The sequence below is a fragment of the Tenrec ecaudatus genome, chromosome 1, assembly GCF_050624435.1.
Source record: "Tenrec ecaudatus isolate mTenEca1 chromosome 1, mTenEca1.hap1, whole genome shotgun sequence".
NCBI classification, from domain to species: Eukaryota; Metazoa; Chordata; class Mammalia; order Afrosoricida; family Tenrecidae; genus Tenrec; species Tenrec ecaudatus.
The window spans coordinates 15,382,030-15,404,657 of NC_134530.1; the positions used below are offsets into that span (position 1 = coordinate 15,382,030).

At 51.7% G+C, this 22,628-nt stretch overlaps 1 pseudogene; it reads left to right on the top strand.

Moving 5' to 3' along the window:
• Positions 1 to 3,034: 3,034 nt before the first annotated feature.
• Positions 3,035 to 22,628, top strand: part of LOC142444991 (mitochondrial carrier protein SCaMC-3L-like) — a 28,039-nt pseudogene continuing 8,445 nt past the window's right edge.

The following is a 22,628-nucleotide window of genomic DNA, read 5'->3' on the forward strand; positions in this document are numbered from 1 at the left end:
GGTAGAGATTAAGGTAAAGGGAAGTATTGGGGTGTCTGATACACCTGAGAGACCTATAGTCTTATGATTAGGTTAATGATCATGAAGGATAAGATCTCAGATGGCCTAGGTCACAGGGAATGGGATTTTCACGTCATGGGTGATGGAGGTGATCACGTGGTGGTGAGGAGTGTAGTCTATCCATGCCATCTACCTGGATGGTGGAAAGAGACAAATGAAGCAATGACCTACTCAGAGGCAGGATGCTTACCAAAGTGGCTTTGTGTGCTGTCCAGGGGGTAGTGACATGGGACAGCTGAAGAATAGTTATGGCCATCCAATATGTCAGTCAGCAGAGGGTTCAGTCAGCTTTGCTCCTTTGGCCTAATGTCAGCAAAGAAATTGTATTATATTTAACTTTCATCAAAATGATAGATCTTCATTTTGTTTAGACCTGTCTGTGTGCATCCATGATGATCAAATTCATCAGGGGATTTGAAAAGTACTTTCTATACATTATAATTGAGGTGAAGCAACAGTTAAGCTCTGCCTACTACTCAAATGGTTCGTCGTAGTAACCTACACTGGTTCCACCAGAAGCAGTTCTTTGAATTGCTAGCTCTGGGGCTGTTCTCCTTTGGTGTTTAGGGTCATTATGACTTAGGATCTCTTGGGCCCTTTTGAGGCTGGATCTCTCAACAGAATCCAATGCATGTTATCCAATAGTAGTGCTGTCTACGGTAATATGATTCATTCTTACAACCCAAGTGAACTATTATCGATGGCTCTCTTCTTATGGATGTCACACTCGGTGTGTAGCACAAGCTATTACCCAGGATTCATAGGAATCTGTCAGAAATGGAAGCATATTTGCTGCTTTGATTGTATTTTGTTCCCAGTGAGGAGAATGTATAATCAAACGCAGATAAACTGAAAAAAAAAAAAAATGCAAAACTGAGCTAATCTCACTTCTTATCTGGCTATTGGAGTCTCTGGATGGCTCAGTTTTGTCCTGCTCCTCTCCCTCCTCCATTGCATCCTTTGCCACTTACACCTCATTGACTGTCACAACACAGCTTCATTCAAATCACCTTCGATGTTGTCTTCACTGTGCCCGTTTTTACAGTTCTGGCTCAAACCTTGACTTGATTGTGTTAGAGAGGGTTCTCTAGGGAAGCAAAACATGGATTCTTTTGAATATTTATATATATGTGATATGACAGCTAATCAGTCCACATAGCAGTACAGAGGGCTCAGTCCAACTCACTTCTGTTTGTGAAGTCCTTTTGTAAACATAGACACACACTCAGGATTCTCACTTTCCCTTCTACAGTGTCCTGGGATACCTGGCGTACCTGGCCAAAAACCTGCCCGACACCTTCCGTGAGGCCAAGTTCCTGATAGCATGCCGGTGTTCTCTAGTGTCTGGGCCATCTTCCTCCCAAGGGAGCTCATGGTCGTTGTGGATATTTCCATCTTGGCCTCCAAGTGTGGGGCATGTAGGCTTCATCTTTGCACAACAGTGCTATATGATCTCCCTAAGGCCAACTAGAAATACATCGAATGGGTTAAGGAATAAAATATGCTTGGGAAGAAAGTGATCCACAGCTCTGTGAGCTTTTCTCATAGATTTTACAAAAACAATAAGCATAAGTCGAAATATAAACGATGCCTTCCCCAGTCAGCTTTTATGCCATGAACGCATCAGCTTTTGTTTTCCATGGCTTGTTGATTTCAAGTTCTGGGAGTGAGTTCCAATCCATAGGAACCTCGGGTACAAAAGAAGAAGGCCCGAGCCGGGCCTGTGCATTCTCACAGTTTGTGGACACTGGACTCTTGCATCCAGTTTTCCAGTCCTCTCGCTGGGGTCACTTTCTTACTGCTTTCTTTCCTACACCTAACATGTCATCCTTTCCCAGCTACTGGTCCCTCTTGTTAGTAAGTCCAAAATAAATGAGATAACTCCTCACAATCTGAGTATGCTTCTCACAGAACTGATTTGCTTGTTCTACATCTCTAAACAGGAAGTAAATGGAGGAGCCAACATCCTTGGGCGGGTCCAGCAGTGAACTCGCTGGCATTGAGGCCACCGGGAAGAGGGGCTTTGGTAGAAAGTCCTTGCGATCCATGTCTGAAAGATGATGAAAGAGCTGGTGACTACGCCAACCCCCCATCCCAGCAGCCACTTCCATCCATCTGCAAACCACCTTGCCCCCGGTCAGGTCGCTGTGATAGTCCTTGTCGGACAGAAAAACTGCGGGGAGCAGCTAGCCTAAAAATCAGCAGCAGGTGCGCTTCACCACCATGTAGCTCTTCAAGCTGTCAGAAACGGGGTGGCCTAGCCTTCACTTCTGTAACTCGCCTCTCGGTACCTTCAAACCGGGCACTTTTCAGTGAATAAACCAGGCTTTGACCGGTTCCCATGGACAAAATCCTGTGGCATACTTCCTCCTCGGGAACCAGTGAGGACGCCATGCGTGGGGCCGGACTCCAGGTTGGAGGACGAGCCCCAAAGTGGGCAGGGAGACAAGCCTGGATATCTGCTTCTGCCCAGACACCTACAAGAAAGTCCTTTAAAGCACAGTTCTACTCGCTACCGCTGGGGGCGCAGCGGGCCAGTCTGACAACCCTATTTATGGGTTTGTTTTCCCTGTAACACATTAGTAGGTTTGGGGCGCCAGGTAGGGGCCCCGATGGGGCACGTGGGCAAGGGTTCAGCTGTGAACCTAAAGTGTGAGGCTTCAAGCCACCAGCCCTTCCGGAGAGCGATGTGAGCACCCTTGGGGCCTGGTGGGCTTGCCACCGCGGGGTGGCTCTCAGCTGGGGCTGTGGGCTTTCCTGCCACACACCAGGGGCTCACAAGGACCTCTGTGACCTCACTGGCTCCAGGAGGACTTAAGGCCCTGCAGACAGCTCTTACTTTGAGACGACAATGGCGACTCTACCTGACAAGAAGCAACAGCGTTGCTCTTGGGCAAACACCCAATTGCAAAGATTCACGACATTTTTATTCCCCGAACATCCAGCCCCGCGTCCGTCCCCACCGCCTCGCATCATGCCCCCGCCCCCATTACCCTCCCAGGACTGGAATCCCCCGAACACTCTCCTTCCCGGGCCTGTGTTCAGCCAGGTAGCTGACCACAAACAAAAGCCTGCCACCTACCAGCAGGTAAGACTGGGGAGTCAGCACACATTGTGGGGGAGGGCGAAAGCAGCCTGTGCCCTGCCTTTAGCTCCCTAAGTCCGTGTCAAAAGGGGGGCTTTGCCAGTCAGGCACCGACCTATTCTCTCACAGTTAGGAGGCCGAGGGCATTCCTCCAACACAGAATGAGCCTATGGGGCAGAGGGTGTTTCTGAGGCTAGCGGGCTTTCAGAGAGCAGGCAGCCTCAACTTTCTCTTTAAAAAAGGGCTGGTGAGGAGGAACAACTGACCTTACTGTTAACAGTTCAACACATAACCTGTGACACCACCAAGGAACCCAGTTAGGAGTTCAAATTCAGAGTTCTCTCTCTCTGTCCTCTGTCTCTCTCTGTCTCTCTCTCTCTCCCTGTCTCCTTTTTCATCCATTTATGCTTCATGTGGTCTCTTAGAGCTCAAAAGAGATGGGCTCAGAAACCTCTCTGCACTCATGTCGGAAACTCACTGCCATAAATCCCTGCTGACTCACAGTGACCCCACAGGACTTGGTAGAAGTGCCCCTTGGTGTCCGGAGACTGGAGCGCTTTAAGGGAGTAGAAAGCCTCATCTTTCTGTGGAGCGTGTGGAGGGCTGGGATTAGTCACTGCTGACTTCCTGGTTAGCAGACCAAATGCATGACCCCCGGGAGGCCATCAGGGCCCCTCTCACAAGTGTGGTGGTTGACAGCATGTTGAGAATGTGAGGCAAGACAGAAAAGGCCGACTATCACACAAAGGTGGGCCATCTCAAAAAACTCCCAAATCAAGAAAATTTTAAATTATCATTCAAAAAAGATCGACCCACTCGGGAACTTGCCGGGCCAGTTCTACTTTGCGGGTAGGGCAACTGTTGGTCGGAGTTGGCCCGATGACAGTGGGTTTGGCTGGGTTTGGCCTGGTCCTCTGTAGGCTTCCAGTCTGCTCAGCCCTGAAAGACTCCACGCAGGAGAATGCGTCTGTCACATCTGTCTTCTCTTGATGGTTGATGTGGACTGCTGACCATTGGGCGAGCAGTGGGTTGCTTACCTACCGCAATTAAGACGCTGGTTAAGAGTTGCCACGAGTATCTCTTGGATAGAATACCTCAATTCCTAAGCCCCTCTAGGCGAGCCCAGTGTCCCGAACCAAGCAGAATGGATTGGCATGGGCTTCCAACCTGGGCAAGGAGAGGAGAGCCCATGACATTGGGTGGGGATCTCTATCTGGCCCACAGCTGTTGGATAATGGAGAAGTCCTGATGGTCCCCATTGGGGACGCAAGGATGGACAAGGAGGGGGCCTGGTGGAAGATTCTGCTCTCTGGAGCCGTCGCGGGAACCGTGTCCCGCACCAGCACCGCCCCTCTGGACCGGACCCGAGTGCACATGCAGGTGTGGGCGTGGGGCCTCCAATCCAGCCAATGGGCATTAGTGGGCGGGGCTTTCCCGGTTTCAGGGTGGGGCTCTAGGGTATTGTTGGGGATACAGGAAGGAGATTGTGGTTTTGGTGGATGGGGACAAGGGCGAGCAATGGCGCTCAGAGGTGACGGGGAAGCTTGGAGTGATGGGGGCAGCCTGATTTTTTCATTGGCGCTGGCTGCACCCAGATCCGAGGAGCTGGGAGCTGCAGGTGGGGCTGGGTTGAGAATGGAGAGGGCATCGGGGAGGGGTTTGTCCAAGGGTCAGGTCTTTTCCACCCTCAGGTTTACTCTTCCAAAAAACACCTTATGAACCTGCTGGGGGGGTTACGGAGCCTGATACAGGAGGGAGGCTTCCACTCGCTGTGGCGCGGCAATGGTATAAACGTGCTCAAGATCGCCCCTGAGTATGGGATCAAGTTTCTGGTCTTCGAAGAGGTAGGAAGTGATGGGTGTCTACAGCCCCGCCCTCCGGATCACACGAGCCCGCCTTCCCAGCCCTCTGTCTCCTGTCCGAGTCCTCAGGCCCTCTCCAAGGTGGGCTTGAGGCTGGAAGGCCCCGGAGCTGTGCTCACCTTCCTCTCTCCTCGCTCGGGCCCGCAGTGTAAAGCTCACTTCGGGGAGTCCTCTAACCCCATCTTCCAGGAGGATGTCTTGGCGGGGTCTCTGGCGGTGGCCGTTTCCCAGACGCTCATCAACCCCTTGGAGGTAAGTGAGAGCCTGCTCAGTGGACGGCCTCGCACAATGAAGCGACTGCAGCCCCTACCTACTGCGCAATGACTCGTGTGCCCCAGGCATCCTGCACAAAGCACCGTGTTCGACCCTCACCAGGACCCGCCACATGATCTGCCGGCTCCATTTGGTTGGTGGTTACTGTCAGATTGGCTGTGATGCTAGGTAACCTGGCCATGGCATTCTTGGGCACCTCCTATGCACGTGACAGCTGGACTTTGACTGAGAAAGACTGAAGAAGCATCGATGCCCTTGAACGATGGTGCTGGTGAGGGATGTGGTCGGTTCCCCGGACTGTCAAATGAACTCCCAGATCTGCCAGAATGCTCTGAGAGGCAAGGATGGCGAGACTTTGGCTCCCAGACTTTGGCCATGTTCCTGTCCAGTGAGCAGGACCCACAAGGAGATGGGTGGATACAGTGGCTGCAAGCCCGGCAGAAACATCAGAAGCACAGTTAAGATGATGTACGATTGGGTTGGTTCCTGCTGCTCCACTGAGTCCCTGTGAGTCAGAACCGAGTCCGCAGCACCTCACAGGAAGCACTCGCATGACAGCAGGGAACACTGCTCGGACAGAGACACTCAGTGCCCTTTGGGGATACTGTTAATCCATCTCTGGGAAGCTGGCCCTTGTGTTTTACTGACCTCCTCCTTTCGCAACCAGGACATCTTTTTTTATCACCACTGGGTCTCCTGGTCACTCAGCCAAAGTCTTGCTGTCCTCACATCTCAGAAGCCTCTGCTGGCATTGCCCTAAGCCGGGCTCCTCCTTCGGGGATCCCATCGTCCAGATACTGTTCTTGCCAATACCGTCTTTCTTAGGCATAGACTGATTGCCCAACTGTTACGTGCATATGACGTCACCATGGCTTCCAGCTGAGTCCTGCCTGTGGCATTGTGGCTCTTGGACACTTCTCAAGAGGGGTGTTGCACAAGTGCCCAAGGCAGCCTGTCCCTTGAGTGCCTGATTGCGGCTCCAGTGGGAGCTAGTGGCAGATCTGAGCCAGACGGAAACCCTTGACTGCTTTGCTCTTTGCTCTTTGCGTCACTCTGTTGTTTCTTGGTCCAGTTCTGAGGTCGTTGGTTTCCTCTGTGTTGGGGTGCCATCCATCCTGACGGCTGTAGTCTTTGATCTTCATCGGTAAGTACTTCCAGTCAACTTTCCTCCCAGCCAGCAAGGCTGTGTCCTTGGCACCCGGCAGGCTGCTCAATGGCCTTGCTCGGCTCCTGATTCCACGTACTTGTTGGCATCGCCCAGCATCTGGGATCACTGTCTGCACACAGGATGGAATCCTGAAGACAGGGAGGGGATCCGACGTTGAAGCACAACTTCCCTGGTTTGAAACCCTGCGGTCTTCCTGCCTCTGCTCATGTGTTCATATGAATGTGGGGACCCAGCTGGTGTGGTTCACGGAGCGTGAACATCAATTGTTTTGTGTTTCTGGTGTCCAGTGTGTAGTTGACGAGACCAGATATGGCTGGGGATACAATCCCAGACAGTACACCTGAGGCACAGTTACCACCCTTCAGTCAGGAAGGCTGGCACGGGACGGGAATGGTTTCAGCAGAGCTTCTAGACCAAAGCTTCCCAGAGTGGGTGGGCTTGAGCCTGGAGGGAGCACGGAGGGAGGCGTGCTGAGAAGACCCAGTGAGGCTGCAGAAACAGATCCCTACACATTATGTGGTACCATTGGCTTTAGTAGTAAAGTGTTGCATTGCCAGCGGGTCATGATTTTGTTCTGAAAGGGGGTAGAAAGCAAAGTAAAATTGGGCACAACTCTTGTACCGGATAAACCAGGAAGCAAGGGCTGGCCATCTACTTGCCACACTCGTGTATAAAACCCTGGGGGGTTGCCTCCTGACAGATGAGTTTAACAAACCTGGAGAGTGAGTGTCTGTTTCCCTGGGGCGGGTGTTTGATTTGAGGCAGGGCTGGCTCCAGGGCACTTAGCCCCATATGTCCCACTCACTGCACTTCTCCGGGCCCCAGAACAGGGATGCCCAGAGGGGTTCTGAGGACCCTCCTCACCAGTGTCCCCTTGACGACCGTGGACAGTCTCACCGACCTCTGAGGGCCTGGAGGCCCACCCCGTTGTTGAGCTTTGCCAACAGGGCTCCTTGCACAGGGACAGGGCATGAGTCCCCCATGAGACTACTGACAGGAGCTCCCTGGCCTCCCTGCCTCCACAGGTGCTGAAGACCCGCCTCACGCTGGGACGCACAGGCCAGTACGATGGCCTAGGTGACTGCGTCGGCCAGATTCTTCGCCACGAAGGCCCGGCCGCGTTCTATAGGGGTTATGCGCCCAACATGCTTGGCATCATCCCGTATGCCTGCACTGACCTGGCTGTCAATAAGGTTGGCAGAGGTGGGGGTGAGGTTGCTGTAGGCGGCATTGACGTGGCCCAGGACTAGGGCCAATTCTGAGCCTTCTCTGGCCCCCTACCCCTTGCAGATGATGAACAACATACGGGTAAAGAGCAGAGGGGATAACGAAGAACACAGCCAGGCTTACAACATCTACACACAGACGGTGTCCACAGTGTGTGGCCAGATGGCTAGCTATCCCCTGACGCTATTAAGGACCAAGCTCCAAGCAAAAGGTCTGCCTGCCCCTGATGAGACCCACTTTGTGGCCCCACCAAATGCCCTCAGCACATCCCACACCCCCATTCTCCTTACTTGGCCCTGACCTCTTAGGCTGCCATCCAAATGCCTAGAACTCATACTTCCCCAAAAATCTTAACATCCTGTGCCATTTACCCTCAGTCCCAAAGGTGATCTAGTCCTGGGTGACACACACCTCGACCCCGCCCCCACTCCGTGCATGTTTTCCTCCTGACCTTGTGATACAACACTTGCTGAGGAGATGGTGGCCAACTTACACATTCCTGTGTCGGAGGGAAGTTGGGAAACCCGGGGCTGTTTCAAGGGCCCCGTTTGGGGAAGGGCATCTCTAGGCCTTCCTTCCCTAGCATATATCGGTGGACTTCAAACTTCCAATTAGAAGCTGAGCCAATGTCCCAAGGATAGACCACGCAGGGACCCCAGGACACAGGACTCACACCCCCAAAGAGGCCAGCTTGCTCAAATAGACTCATGACACACCTGCACCATACATTCTATCCGGAGATTCACATTGACCCAAATGGACAGAGCAGAATGACTCCTTAAGGTCTCTGAAGGTGTCCATCCTCATGGGAGCAGAGAGCTTCAGCATTCATCACTTGACACTGACTCGGCAACCCTAGAAGATGGGGTGGAATGCCATTGTGGGTGTCTGGGACTGTACCTCAACCATTATGGGAGTAGACAGCCTTGTCTTTTTCCCAGAGAGGCGCTGGTGGGTACACACTGCTGACTTTGAGGTGAGTAGACTAGACTCAACGCACTGGGCCACCTGGGCTCACTTCACCTTTAGCAGCTCCTCCTCAGTGCCCCAAAACAACTCCTCAGATCTAATTCCACAACTACCTTAATCACCACAACCCAACCCATCTGAAACTCTCAAAACAGACCAGAGCTCACTCCCTGACCTTGACAAAGCCTCTCTCCACAAGCCCCCTGAACACATGCCCAAGGCCCTAGCCAAAAATAGGCATCCTCACCACAGTCACCTCTTTCAGGGGAATTGTCCAGAAACCCTTTCCCTACACGAGCGCCTGAAAACACCCTGAATGAAGTCTTTTGTTGCCGCCTCCACACTAGCTCATTTCCTCTGTAACATTCCAGACTCCAGGCTTTTCCTATCAGTACCCCAACACCCCCACTTCCTTTATTCTATGTGTAATAACTTGGCCTCATTCCTCATAGATACTGTGGAGGGCTCAAAGCCCAGCATGTGGGCCATTTTCAGAGACATCGTGGCTGAGCAGGGCTGGCCGGGGCTCTTCCGAGGCCTAACACCCACTCTATTAAAAGTTATCCCGGCTGTGGCCATCAGCTGCACGGTCTATACAACAATGAAAAGCACCCTGGGAGTTTAGGTGAGAGCCAGACCACAGGTAGATAGGGGTGATTAGGTGGGGTCAGTCCCTTCAACAGTACATGATGTGACACCCGCTCCTCCTGACAGGCTCTCCTGGGGAGGACATGATTGTGTCCATGGAGGTGCCTGAAAACTCCAGGAGCAGGAGTAGAAGGCCAGCATGTGGTGGAAACTGCTGTTGGCAGACTGGTGGACAGTTCTCTGACATGCACTGGCAGAGGCCCAGGAACCAACCCAACCACTTCATGCAGGTGAGGGGCTTTGGAGAGAACTGCCATCTCCCCAGGAGTATATGAACTTTGGATGAAAGGGTGCCAAGTGGCGGTTGTGTAATTAGGTCAATTGAAAGAGATATCAGACAAAATGAGCCATTCAATTGCTCACCTCTCAGATGTCCAGGATCTCAGCTGTCAGATCCGTGCAGGGAGGGGGGATATATTTTAGGTCAGGGCTTATATACACTTTGGGGACATGCAAGCCCACCTGGTTCCATTGTAAATGGGAGGGGTTGTACCTTCGGCATACTTGCAATAGGAAGGGACAGGCAAGGGGTGTACACGCCACAGTAAGAGCAGGTACTAAGAGTATCCATGTGACAAGATTGGCGGCCTCTAAGGACCAGAAGGCAGCCAAATCTTGTACCTCCTGGAGTTGGCTTCACCTGGCTTTGGGGCTGTCCTTCAGGGGAACAATCCACTGTCCCACTGATCAGGGAGTGGGCCACATCTCAGGTGGGACAGACTATATAGTCTGAATGCTCTAGATGGCCATAGCCCTCAGGCAGGAAACCTTGAAGCAGTTCACCTCCAAGTGACTAGCCATTGACCATGTGTTAGCAAGCAGCATCTTAGGTTTGGATAAAATATGGGGGAACAACCTGGGGAATAACCTACCTGTATGCGACACATTCCCAGCACCCTTGTGTCCCTGCCCAGGTCTACTCCTACAAAACCAACAACCTGGATATCCTGGGGGACCTGTGGAGCATGGTCAATGCAGGTGCGGTCCACTCATTGTGCTGTGGCAATGACATGAAGGTCCTCAAGGGAGAAACTAGAGGGCACACAAGTTGATCAAGTTCATGGCCCATGAACAGGAGGGAGCTGTGAGCAGGCATGGCATGGTAGGTAGCAGTGGGGGCTGGGCTCTTGGAGGTGAAGGGGCACTGCTAAGGCCCTGACACCTGTGCCTCCCACCCACAGGTTACATGGGCCATCCTGTGCCAGTAAGACATTCTGTGTGGACAGGAGAGCTCAATGGCTGGCTGCATGGCTAGTGCCAGAAATCAAACCTATATTCCAGAAAAGAAAGCATCATTGATCCAATGGAGGTGAGGAGGAGCTTGGGCCAACAGCAGGGGGAGCCCCATTAGCTGCTCCTGAGGCAGCACTCCTTTTGGAGTGTGGCAATGGGAGGTAGGGTTTCCAGAGAGAGTGATCAAGTGCCACCCTGTTGGCACCAACTCCTTGGATCCCAGAAGCCACAGAACAAGCCTTGCCTGTTCCCATGTCTTGGCCTCTGTGCTCCATAGCTATCTCATTGGCAGGCTTGCGAGAATAGGTTAGCAGGCATTCAATCCTCTTCTTAGATTGGAAACTCTGCTGACCACAGTCTAGCCTGAAGTCCCCACTGCCACATAGGTGGCAGCTTCTCATGATGTCTCTTGTCTTAGAATGGTCCCGGTACTCTCCAGGTGCTGAAAACGAAGTTGACCCTGTGCCGGATGGGCCAGTACATGGGACTGCAGGACTGCTACCAGAAGATCCTAGGGAACTGTGGTCCTGGGCCTTCTACCGCAGTTAACTGACCAAAGTGCTGGGGGTCTTCCCCTATGCAGCCATCGACCTGGGCCTCTCTGAGGTCCTGGGGCTGCTCATCCCTGTCCGCCGAGTATGCCGCAGGCCTGCATCAAGGATACTTCCTGTTCCAAAGCGTCCAGGATTCTCCTCCTGGCTCCCTACCTCTGACAGGGACGCCTCTCAGCCTTACCAGGCCACTTCCTGGCTGTGGGGGACAGAGGGGAATGAGGAGCCGCCCTTCTCTGTCCAGACCCCCTGCAGTTTGACACATCATGGGACATGCTTTGTCCAATCCTCCCAGGGACTGTCTTGTGGGTTGCCTCCCGGTCAATCTCACTGAATTAGGACTGGCTCCGGATAACTGCCCTAAAGGTCTGATCCATTTCCGTAACCAAGTAGGGCCACAATACGAATTCAACAAGGATCGCGTTGGCCAGAAAATGGGACTTTCCATTCCCATATTCTCCGCGACGTTCACAACTCCGGTCATGAAACCTCAGAATGGTCTGAGATTCTGTACGTTCATGCCATCTTTTCCTCTGCTCTCGTCCCCCTTTCTGTGCCTCCTGCCAAACCGGCCAACGTCCTCCTTTCTCAATCCCCTCTGGTGGACTCTTCCAAACTCCGGAACCTCCCACCACCGCACACACTTTCCATCCTTCTGATAGCTTGGATGTTTTGTTCTTCACACTTCCCGATCCTCCACCCTAGTCCCTACCATCTCCTATGAGTCTGGAACCAACCCCACCACCTTCTCAGCCTTCAGAGCTCCCCAAACATCTGTCTCCTCCTCCGGACCCCCTTCACTCCCCTGTTGTTTGGGGTGGAAGACCCTATCCCAGTTCAAGCGCTCTTCTCCATGATGGATCTTTCGCAAATAGAAAAATGCTTACGGACATTTTCTAAGGACCCCACTACTTGTTTTAAAGACTTTCAAACCTCACACAAACGTATGACTTAACATGGATGATCTTTATATCGTCGTTACGTCTACTCTTAACCCTGATGAGCGAGAGCAGGTTTTTTCAACGGCACAGCAGCATGCAGACAGGTCCACCTCACAGGTGCCACCATGCCCATAGGCCCCCAGGCGGTCCGTAGGGGGACCTGACCTGATCTTATCAAACAGATACCCATGCTGGCTGAGAGGGCAGAGCTGGCCGAGACCGCTTGATACAATGTTTGTTGGCCGGCTTACACGCCATCTCTCATGTTGGCCGGCTTACACGCAAACTTAGTTCAAAACTGCCAGCAGCACCTCAGGAGTCATGAGGAAGGGGGGAAGCAAGGGCCTGATTGGAGAGCTCAAAGTTTCCTTTTCTCGGGGACCACCATTACCTAGGAGAACCTGAACCTCACGCCCACCAGGGGTAGGGCCTGTCCAGCCAGACCCTGAGGGCGTTAAACCCAAAGGTATGCCTTGCTGTATCTTGTGACGATTGCACATGTCACATGCCAATGTGTAGGTTCCTGCCAATCCAGTTCTCCCTGTTTCTTAGGGGCCAATCTAACCCACAGCAGCTGTGTTTTCTGTCTTTCTTTTCTTTTCCGTCTTCTTCTTCGTCAATTTATAGGGGCTCATACATCTTTTATTACAATCCATACATTGGTTCAAGCATATTTGTATATTGAATGCTATTATATGCAAAACATTTTCTTTCTACCTGAGCCCTTGGTATCTCTCCTCATTTCTTTTTCCTTTCCTCCTGCATAAACTCTGGAAAATTTATGATTTTTATTTTGCCTCTTGCATTGACTGGGTTTTCCCTTCATCCACTTTGGTATTTTCTATGCACCTGGGAGTTTGTCATAGGTAGATCATTGTGATCAGATCCACTTTCCTCCTCCCAGCTAACCTTTTCCCTACTGGTATGATTACGCTCATTATGTGTCCTGCATTCTCTGTGTTTCCAGATCTCACCTCTACCGATGTACATGCTCTGGTCTAGCCAGACTTGTGAGGTAGAATTGTGGTCATGATAGTGGGGGGAGAGGAGAAGGGGGGAAGCCATCAAGAACTAGGGGAAAGTTACATGTTTCATCAGTGGTATACTGCACTCTGACTGGTTGACTCGTCCTTGTAAGCCTTCTTTTAAGGGATACCCAATCATGTACAGATGGGCTTTGGGTCTCCACTGCACACTTCTCATGCACATTGATGGGATAATTTTTTCTGAGTCTTTGATGCCTGATACCTGTCACTGTCTACACTTCATGATCAAACAGGGTGGTGTGTGTCTGCCTTGTGGACGTTGATGCTTCTCAGCTAGATGGTCGCTGGCTTCTCTTCAAGCCTTTAAGACCCCACGTGCTAGATCATTTGATACACAGGCATCATCAGCTTTCTTCATCACATTTCCTATGCACCTACTTTGACTTCAGCCATCCTGTCAGGAATGTGAGCATCATGGAATGCCTGGTTGTTAGAACAACGTGTTCTCGTGTCAAGGGAGGAATTGAGTAGAGACCCAGTGTCCACATGGTAGCTTAACACTTAACATATAAATATATCTGCAGACATCTCTCTCCCTATCGTTACATATAGTATACTCACATGTGAACATGCTGTATTAAGGCCTTTCTAAATGCCCTTTGAGTCCTAGTTCTTAACTCTACTTCCTTTCACTTTCCTCTTGTCCCACTATCATGCAGGACCTTCATTCAGGGTTCAGTAATTGCTCTGGTTTACACTGCCTTCATTAAGTCCCAGTAGGCATCATACACCCTCCGTGCTATTGATTTCAGATCACTGGTTCCCTTTTCCATAGGTCTGTTCACACCCACTGCCTTTATCCTGCCGTCCTCTCTACTGAGTACCCCTGGAACAGTGGGTCTCTCTTTTCTCCAGATTGTTCATCCGGACCAACTAATCTTGATAGACATGGGGAGACAATATGTAGTCCTAAAAACCAGGTAGAGCAAAACAAAACAAACAAGAACCAACCACGCAAAAAAGAAGTCTATAAATGCTTCCAGGTCTGTTTGTTGAACTTTGGTGTGTTTTGTAGTCTTGTCTGATGGGGTACAAAGGCCTGCGCCCCTACGTCTATTTTGATATTCTTCTGGGCCCTCATTGCTTTGCTCCCCTGGCAGCTGTGTTGTGCACCATTAGCGTTGTGCCCCCGCGTGTTGGGGTCACATCTGACACAATCCCAGCACTGTGTTTCCAGTGTGGTACCCCTTAGTGCTATGGATCAGTGAGGCATGACATGTCTCATGATGGGGCTGGTTGTCTGGTCCTCTCTGTGGATTGGATGCTATTAGTAGGAATACCTTCCCCAGGACTTGGTGCACGAGGATGCTTTCTACACTCTCTCCTTCTCTGTTACTTTGCTCCTATGTGCTTTGAACCACAATGGCCTCTCCCTGAACTGTAGCTTCAGTGTTATAAACTGAAGTAAATTTTATGGGGGTTGGGTGTTAGGTTATTCCAAGTTGTTGGAATCGGGATTGGAGGCGACGCCACAGACCTTCTGGTTCCTTGCTTCAGACCAGTATATTTCATTCACATCTTCACACACCAGGTTGAACTCTGGTAACCTTCTCCCTCTCCTGTGGAGGTATGAACAACACACTCCCCTTGGGTGGCCTAGTGCTCTGCTACCCAACTACCCATGTGTTTCGTTTCCCCTACTTTTTAGGTGGCTGCTATATGCATCCCTGGATTGGGACTGGGCCCTGGAGTGGGACCTGGACCTCCCCAGAGGAATGGATGTGTACAGGGACACAGAAGAGCACAGTTGGAATGTTAAGGTGACGGATGCCTTTGGTATCCCCACACCCATAGCCATTTCAGTGTTCACAGGCTGCAGGGGCAGTGGGAGCATCAAAGGTAAGTGGTTTTCAATTGAATGGTTGTAAGGGTACCTGGTTTACAAGGGGAGAGTCTACATGAAGTGGCAGTGTTTTCGGGGTGAACACTTTCCCGGTTCTCTCAATTTCGCAAGATCTTGCTGACCCAGCACGACACGGTCCAGTACAACAGGCTACAGAACTATGTGCAGCAGATGCTGGGGAAGCCCCAGGTTTCTACAAACGTTATCTGCTCAATGGGCTGGGCTTCATTCCCTACCCAGGCTTTGACCTGGCCAACTATGAGGTCTGGGGTCTGCTCTGACCTCCACATCACTTCCTCTTTCCGTAGCTGTCTGCCTCTCATGGAGTCGGCTGGAAAGGACAAGGCTGTGGAGGAGCAGAGCTCCAAGTCCTTGTCTCTCTGGGCTGTGGTCACAAAAGGCAACCGGGAGGCACTTCACTGGCAAACACTGACTTCCTGAATTCAGGATGTTGGATGCTCTCCTGGTTCGTGAACCCAGCCTGACATGGCATCTTTCTCAAACAAGTATCTGTGTGTCTTTGATTGACATGGTTCTCTAGAGAGACAAAACCAGGACACTTAGGATTTTGTAAAGATTGATATACAGAAATACACAATGCATGAAACAAAAAGCTCATTAGTCTATAGGGCAGTACAAATGGCCCAATGCAATTAACGCTTAAGAGTCAGCTACTATACTGGAAGTTCAAGCGCTGCCGGTGTATGTCAAAGAAGCAGGCTCTCTGGCCAAAAGCACCAATCAGCACGGCAGGTCACCAACAGTCAACAAGATGACAGGGTTTGACAGTCCCCAGTGAAATGAATGTATACTCCAGTAGCATGGTGACGCAGGCCTTGAAGGAACCTCAAAGTACAGTGACACAGTCCATAGGTTAGGTGAATCATAAGGAGTGTAGCTTGCAGGATGAGGCAGAAAACCAGCTATGGCAACCACACATTGGTCTGATCAGCAAAGAGCAAGAGACCGGAAAGGCAAGGCTCGGGTAGCCATTTATCTCTCCCCGTTTTAATTAATCCCACGTTCATTTGCCACGTTGGCACGATAAATGTACGCCTATCACAGTGTCTCTCCTCTTCTGCCTAGATCTCAGAAAGTCATGAGGTTTTGGATCCACCCTCTTCCTCGATGGATTACGTGATGTTCCCTTGCATTTGAGAAGCTGGTAGCATGAGGAGCCTTTATGGTATGATGCGTTACTAACTTAAGACTTAGCAGTTCAAATGATGAGCCGATCCCTGGCCGAAACACAATCCTTTCTATTCCTGGGAGGAGTTACACTCTCAGCAATAATGTGTCCTGGAGGAGTAGCTGTGAGTCCAGATGAATCGAATCCATGGCATGGTGGGAGTTCAGTGAGAGCATCAGTTGGCGTTATTAAACCAAATCCAGGGCTGGTGAGTCGACTTGGGACTCACAGGTTTTCTGAGACTGTGAATCTTTCTGGGAGCCACAAGTCTTGCTTTCTTCCCAAGATGAGTTTGAACTGTCAACCTTGCAGTTAGTAGTGGGAACTCCTCACCCACAGCGTCACCTGGCTTCCTTGGATGCATCGTGGCAGGTGATTGTATCACATGCGAGATCACTTGGGGGCAGTGGCAGAAAGCGTTCCTCCCATGTGTGTGACCCAGGATCCATACCTTCCGGAGCCACGCCCCCCCAGGACAGCTAACCCCTTCTATCAGTGGAGGGCTTCTGGTTTGTACAGTGCTGCTGAATGGGTTTCAGCCGGACCATGAGATAGGCTGACTTTGGGAAAGAGATCACCTGGCCTCTCTTCCTGGTCTCACCCAACCTTGGATGCTCCACAGAAAGTGCCCATCAAGAGGGCCCTTGCGGGGTCAAAAGAGTGGGGAAGCTTTTGCAGAAGCTCTGCCCTCACAGCCTTATGCCAGCTACTACAGTGTGACAGACAGGTGGATGTCAGGGGCTCCAACCACCCCCAAGAGTACTTTTGAGGGGAGATCCATGGCCGCCCAGGTGCTGAAGACTCGCCTGACACAGGGTCGCACAGGCCATTACCAGGGTCTAGGCGACTGCATCTGCCAAATGCTTCGACACCACGGCTTGGCCTCGTTTAATTAAGGATATGCTCCCAACATACTTGGCATCCTCCCGTGTGCATGCACAGACCTGGCCGTAAAAAAGGTTGGCAGAGGTGGGGGTGAGCTTGCTTTAGGAGGATGTGGTGTGCCCCAGGACTAGGGCCCATTCTGAGCCTACTCTGGACCCCTGCTCCTTGCAGATGATGAACAACATGTGGCAAATGAGAAGAATGGATGACCAAGAGCCTAGCTAGGCTGAGAACATCTGTACCCAAACAGTCTCCATAGTGTGCAGCCCGATGGCCAGTTATTTCCTGACATTAATAAGAACAAAGATGCAAGCAATAAGTCTGCCTTCCCCTGATGAGACCCACTTTGTGGCCTCCCCAAAAGTTCTCATCCCTTCTCATCCCCAAATTATTCCTACTTGGCCCTGGCAACTTATGCCGCAAACCAAATGCCTAGAACTCATACTTATCCACAAATCTAAACATCCTGTCCCATTTTCCCTCAGTCCAAAATGTGATCTAGTCCCAGCGTACACACACCCCGCCCCCCATGCACGATTCCCCCGACCTTGTGCCATACCACATGCTCAAGAGTTGATGGCCAACTCACACATTCCCGTGTCGGAGGGAACGTGGGCAACACGAGGACGTTGCAAGGGCCCGGTTAGAGTAAGTCCATTTCTAGGCCTTTCCTCCCTAGCATCTCGCGGTGGGCTTCAAACTTCTGATTAGCAGCTGACCAATGTCCCAAGTGCAGCCCACCCAGGGACGCCAGGACACAGGACTCACACCCCCAAAGAGGCCAGCTTGCTCAAATAGACTTAGCCAACGAATGGTCCCATAATTACTCCCCACACTTGTCAGGTCAGACCTGCACCATATAGTCCAACTGGGGATTCACATCGACCTTATTGGACAGAGCAGGACGGCTCCTTAAGGTCTTTGAAGTTGTCCATCCTCATGGGAGCAGACAGCTTCAGCATTCATCACTCGACACTGACTCGGAGACCCTAGAAGATGGGGTGGAACTGCCATTGTGGGTGTCTGGGACTTTACCTCAACCATTATGGGAGTAGACAGCCTTGTCTTTTTCTCTCAGAGGCGCTGGTGGGTACACACTGCTGGCTTTGAGGTTGGCAGACCAGACGCAATGCACTGGGCCACCTGGGCTCACTTCACCTTTAGCAGCTCCTCCTCACCAGGGTCCCCAAAACAACTCCTCAGATCTAATTCCCCAACTACCTTAATAACCACACCCCAACCCATCTGAAACTCTCAAAACAGACCAGAGCTCACTCTCTGACCTTGACAAAGCCTCTCTCCACAGTGCCCTCTAAACACATGCCCAAAGCCCTAGCCAATCATAGGCATCCTCACCACTGTGACCTCTTTGAGGGGAATTGTCCAGAAATCCTTTCCCTACACAGGCCCTTGAAAACTCCCCGAATGAAGTCCTTTGCTGCCGCCTCCACACTAGCTCATTTCCTCTGCAAACCTGCCAGACGCCTGGCTTTCCCAATCACCCCCCATCACCCTGACTTCCTTTATTCTATGTGTAATAGCTTGGCCTCATTCATCATAGATACTGTGGAAGGCTCAAAACCCATCATGCGGGCAGTTTTCCGTCACATCCTCGCTGAGCAGTGCTGGCCAGGGCTTTCTGAGGCCTAACCACCACCATATTAAAGGTTGTCACGGCTGCACGGCTGTTGGGATTAGCTACTCTGTGTACAAAACTATGAAGAGCACCCTGGGAATTTAGGTGAGAGCCAGACTACAGGTAGATAGGGGTGATTACGTGGGGTCAGTCCATTCAACACTACATGATATGAAACTGCCCCCACCTTACAGGCCCCCATGTGGAGGACATCATTGTGTGAAAAAGGTGTCAGAAAATTCCCAGAGCAGGAGTGGAAGCCCAACATATGGTGGCAGCCGCTGGTGACAGCCCGGTGGCCTGTTCCCAGGCATGCACTGGCACAGTTCTGGCCATGTGTGTGACCCTGGATCCATACCATCCGGGCACACTCCTGCACTGCTAAACCCTATTTTCTGTTGAGAGATTCTGGTTTGAATTGTGCTGTATACGAGTTTCAGACAGAGCATGAGATAGGTTGACTTTGGGAAAGAGATCTCCTGTCCTCTCTTCCTGGTCTCACCCATGCCTAGGTGCGCCACGGAAAGCTGCCCACCCTGTGGGAACCTGCGGCGTCAAAAGAGTGGGGAAGTTTTTCCAGAAACTCTGCCCTCACAGCAATATGCCAGCTACCACAGTGTGACAGACAGATGGATGTCAGGGGCTCAAATCACCCCATGATTTCCTCTGAGATGAGATCCATGGCTCCACAGATGAAGACTCGGCTGACGCTGGGCCATACAGACAAGGACTAGGACCTGTGAGCCTGGCCATTAAAGATGCTCTGCTGACGGGATCCATTCCTCGTACAACGGTTACTTCCTTAACATGCCGGGTCCGTTATCTTTAGTCACTTCTCCCTCCAGTACCAGTACCAGGTACTGCGAGACTGCATTTCAGATGCTGTGGGGCTAAGTGATCCCCTCATTTTATCAAGGATACACAACATGCGTGTTTGGAATTATGACCCATGCATACACTGACATGGCAATACATAAGATTGGCAGGGCTAGTGCGGCCAAGGGCTAGAGCCCATTCTAACCTTCCTCTTTCTCCTGCCCCTCTCACTGATTCTGCACAGCTTCTGGAACACAACAAGGACGAACATCGAATACCCAGCTACCTTGGGGTAAACATCTCCATTGTGACACTGTCCACAGTCCATTGCCAGATGGCCAGCTACCCATTAATAAGAACGAAGATGTAAGCTGAGAGGCAGCCTGGCCTCTATGCTGCCCATCTTATACACCCACTAAAAGTCCTCCAATTGCCGGCCCACTGCACCCAATTCTCTATACTTGAGTCTGGCCTCCTATGCTTTCCACCGACATCCTCCAAGTCATACATACCCCCAAATCTGAACTTCTGCCCAGTTTCATGATCTGTGGCTTTGCCTTCAGGCACGTCAATACACCCCCCTCCATTCCAACAATGGTGTGGGCAATAACTTGGCCTCGTTCCCCTAATTACTATCGAGGGCGAATCCCACTGTGAAATAACTCGTCTGGTACATCCTGGCACAGCAAGCCTGGCATGGACTATACAGAATCCTGAACCCACCTTACTCATGGTCATTCCTGCACGAGGAATCAGCTATGTGGTATAAGAGCAAAGGAAGACCACCATCAGAGTTTAGGTCGGAGCTCAACCACAGGCACAGGGTCAGAAAGAGACCAAAGGGCTGAGTCCAGTGAGTCCTGCTTGGCCCCAAATCGTGCTGCTTCATCTGTGTGGAACAGTTGTGGAAAGAGAGTGTGCTGGAGCTCTAGGACTGGAAGATGCTGTAGCCTCTATCGCTGGAGTACAGGCCGGGACTGCAGTCTGGATCCTGCCAGGAATAAAAAGACATGCTGTGGACTCTAGAGCAAATGGGGAATTGGGAATCAGTTGGCAACTAAAGGGTGAGCTTGGCCGGGTATGCCTGGGATGCCAGGCCTGGGTGGGGAGCTGTGACTTCCAGTGGCACTGTCAGGTAAACACAGGCCTCCTAACTGCATGGTCAGTGGTTCACAGACCTCACATGCGCTTTGAGAGAAAGAGGAGACTGTCTGCTCCTATTAAGTTGGATAGCCTGGGTAACCCCATAGAGGGCATTTGTAAGTTACTATCTACTGGAAACCCTGGTTTTCATGCTTTTAGAAAGGGCCCTGGGCCCTGGAATTCTTGAGTCTGGAAAGAGAATGGGGACATTTTAGTCACTGATTCTAAGAGACGAACAAGCATCCCCAGGTCCAGAAGGAGGAGACCTTGTGATTCCTGAGTCTAATCAGGGAGCATGGATCCTCAGGTTTCCAGGGGGGAGGGGCCTGGGATCCCCAAATGTAAAAGGGAATGCCCCAGGAATCCCCAAATCAAAGCTGGCAGCTGAGATTTCCAATTCCAAAAGAGGAATGAGGTACTAGGGATCGCTAGGATTAGAAAGGATGCAAGGTTACCTGTACCCTGTATCTTGAAGACAGTAGAACATCATGACGTTGCCAGGGTTCCGCAGATAAGATGGAGGCTAGGATCAGATTTGTGACCTCCAGGCCTTACAGTAAGGGGGGCGGATGGCTTTTCAAGAATCAGAAACTCAGATTCCACACTTCTTGGAAGTTCCCAGAGCCCTCGGTCTTTGAATTCGGCAGGGAAGCCCGCAGCATGGAATTCTATGCTACTTGGGAGAAAAGCGGGTGAAGTGTGTTTTCACCCAAGGAGGCATGTCAGAGGGAGGAATCCAGGATGACATAGGACAGCTCTAGTTTTCCTTTACTCTGTGACCGTCATATTCTGGAAAGACCTTGAACCTCAAGCCCACCGAGTGCCAGGCCTGCCTAGCTGGATCACGAGGGTGGTAAACCAAAAAGTCAAGCCTGATTTTCCATATCCCATAACCAAGGACCACGTCGCCTGCCTTTTCCATCTCCTACCACCTATCCAGTTCCCCATCTTATGTGAGATCACGCCCATTGCAGCCTGGTTTTCCTTGGCTCCCACCGAAAGCAAGCACTGGATCACCTCCCTTGCCATTTCTTCCCAATGGTGTCAGGCATCCAGGTTCAGCCGCTCACCTCAGCCATTGGCTACATTTACAAGTCAAGTCTAGAAAAGGATTGAGGTCACAGTGAAAGCAATCCAGTCTGTCCAATAGCATCCAGACGAGTTCGCCATGGACTGATTGCAGCCAGTTCGGGCCTTCACAAGGCCGCCCTCCATTGGTGGGGGTCACGACCATAGCACCAGCACCCGCCAAGTCTGTTCACAGAAGCCTTCGAAAGCCTTGGGCTCAGCATGCTTGACCCCTCGAAGCCTTCGCTCTGGTCCCAGAGCCTCCCAGCGAGCCGGGAGCTCCCGCTTCGTTTGGCGCCATGCTCCCAGGTCACGTCGGTTTGCCAGCCAACGATGGCTGCTCGCAACCCGTTGGCTCTCCGAGATGTCCAGTGCCCTGTGCTCGTTGCCTACTGACCGTCGCTGCTTTCCGATTGGCGGTTGACATTGAATTCTCGAAATTGGTGGCCAGTGAGCAAGGGCCGTCTCCCATTGGTCGCGCTCCTCTATCAGTTATGGTGACGGCAGGAGGGGGCGGTGCCTCCCCTCAGCATGGCCTTTCCTTGTGGAGCCAGGCCTCCTCCACAGGAGTCCGCTCCTCCTGCTGGACTTCTGCCTCCGCGTCAGGCCGGCCCTGCCTCGCCAGTGGGAATCCAGCTACGGGGGACGCTGCCTGCACACGGCCGCCTGCAAGCGGGTCCGGAGCCCCAGGGAGCTCCCTGCCTGGCCCCAGGGTGCGGGCCCTTTGGGCTTTTAAACCTTCAGCTATCTCTGTTTTGTTCTTGTCTCCTCTTCTTTGGCTGGCCTGCCCTCCTAAGTTATGAGATAGCCCAGAGGAAGGCTACTTGTCTGGGGCAGGGTGGTTGGTGTATGTTCCTGGGTCTAGACACCTTCTGGGGTTTTGCTGCAGACATTTGACAGCTTTGTGCAGGCCTGTGGAATCACCCACGGTGAATAGCCAAAGCAGGGACCCGTGCCCCATCTGAACCAGGTCTGAGTGGCCATC